This window comes from Monodon monoceros, unplaced genomic scaffold (genome assembly GCF_005190385.1).
Source record: "Monodon monoceros isolate NGI ecotype Baffin Bay Population unplaced genomic scaffold, NGI_Narwhal_1 Super_Scaffold_20, whole genome shotgun sequence".
In the NCBI taxonomy this organism is placed as follows: Eukaryota; Metazoa; Chordata; class Mammalia; order Artiodactyla; family Monodontidae; genus Monodon; species Monodon monoceros.
The window spans coordinates 71,940,130-71,942,038 of NW_021703777.1; the positions used below are offsets into that span (position 1 = coordinate 71,940,130).

Below are 1,909 nucleotides of genomic sequence, written 5' to 3' on the forward strand. Positions count from 1 at the left end.
GCTGTGTTTCTTTCTGGAGGCTCTGGGGAAGAATCTGCTCCTGGTTGTTGGCCAGATTCAGTTCCTTCAGGCTCTGGAACTGAGACCTTCATTTCCCTGCTGTCAGCTGGGGGCCACTCTCACCTCCTAGAGGCTGCCCACATTCCTTTGCCAAGAAAGGCCTAGTCCTTTCTGAGGACTAGGTCAGGCCAACTGAGGATAATCTATCTTAATGCCAATTTATTGGGGACCTTAATTACATCTGCAAACTCCCTTTAGTGTTTGATTGAGTGCCCAGGAGAAGGTGTTTACACACCAGGACCTGGGAGGCTTGGGGGCCACTCTGGAATTCTACCTGCGACAAGTTACTTAGGAAAGCTTCTCCAGTACAGCTAAGTGATCCTTAGGGCGGGTGGTACCAAGCCCTAATGGATGTTTTGGAAATTCGTGGGCAAATATTTTGTTGTGGTAACGGGGATATGTTCCACCGGCATTTCGTATTTGGGGCCAGGTCGTAAAAAGACAGCCTCACACAGTGAGGAATTGTACTGTATGTTACACAGCTTTCAAAGGTCCCTCGAGGCATTCGTGTCGATGAAAAATCTGTGTATAATTGTCTGAAACTCTATTTTGTTTGCATGCTGTTTGCACTGAAGTTTACATAAATACAATAGTGGATAAGTCAGGGGAAGAATGTAGTTACTTTGTTTGGGACTTCACCAAGATTTTCACCATTTGGGGAAAATTGCATGACCGATAACAAGGCTGCTCGTGGAATCTGAACTGTCAACGCACCACCCCCTGCTTCATCTGCAGCTGTCCCTGTCTTCGTGATTCTAGGTACAAGCCTCACCTCACTTTATGTCTTCTCATATGACGATACCTGAGCACTTACCCATTGAAACATATTTTCTTTAAATTGATTTCTTAAGATTATGTATATAGGTAGGTTATATTAGCTATGAACTCTTTCAGGATTGTAAAGGGGGCATTTCAACATAGTGCTTATAATGAGGGGCCATGGATCTGAAGAGCTGAGAGCCAAAGGTCTACTGCATACACCTCCTGAAGCTGGGATTGGCCAAGAGCGAGAATGGTGGAGCTTGTGGTATATAAACTCGTGGAGATGAGGCACTTCAATAAGCTTTGAGTCGATTTAATTATTTTATTTAAAAGAGAGGAAACTCAGGCCAGAAAAGGAATTGGTTAATGTCACCCAACTACTTATATGTTAATACTGGACCAGACCCAGTTTTCTTAATGGTAAAGGTCAAATCCATCCATATGAAACTACTTGAAAGGGAATTCCCTGGTGGTCCAGTGGTTAGGACTCAGCGCTTTTACTGTGGTGACCCAGGTTCAATCCCTGGTTGGGGAACTAAGATGTCATAAGCGGCCTGGTGCAGTCTTAAAAAAAAAAAAAAAAAGGAGAAAGAAACTACTTGAAAATAAAATTCACATTGTGTAACTGAAGTGTTGAGAAAAACATTATCCTAAAGATCTGTCGTAACAATTTAATATTATACAATTAAGTCTACTATTTTCTAATGTTAAGATGTTGAAAGCCAGATTCCACTAATGTAGAGTTGATTATAGAATTGATTATATCAAATCAATTGTATTTGGGATAATAGCTAACTCAACATCAGCAGAGGAAGCATTTATTTAATGAACTTGTGATTTGAAATTATTCCTGCTCATTTCTATTTATTCTTCTGATAAAATAAATAGAACCTGGGCAAAATTTTGAATAGCCCAACATGCAATTCACAAGGCTGATTTTAGCCAATCTACACTAGGACTGGTTAGTCCAGTCCAAAACAGTGGGCCAAAATGAAGGCCCGAGCACTATCATACTTCTCCATCTTGCCCAGAAGGGCCAGTCACCAAAAGCTACTGGTTTTTCCTTCCTGGCTCAACTTTGTTCAAA

The 1,909-nt window shown here is 41.4% G+C and overlaps 1 non-coding gene across 1 annotated transcript; it reads left to right on the forward strand.

Moving 5' to 3' along the window:
* The first annotated feature begins 1,285 nt into the window (after positions 1-1,285).
* Positions 1,286-1,357, forward strand: TRNAK-UUU. The gene has a single exon. It is a non-coding gene; the product is annotated as a tRNA-Lys (tRNA).
* The last annotated feature ends 552 nt before the right edge of the window (positions 1,358-1,909 follow it).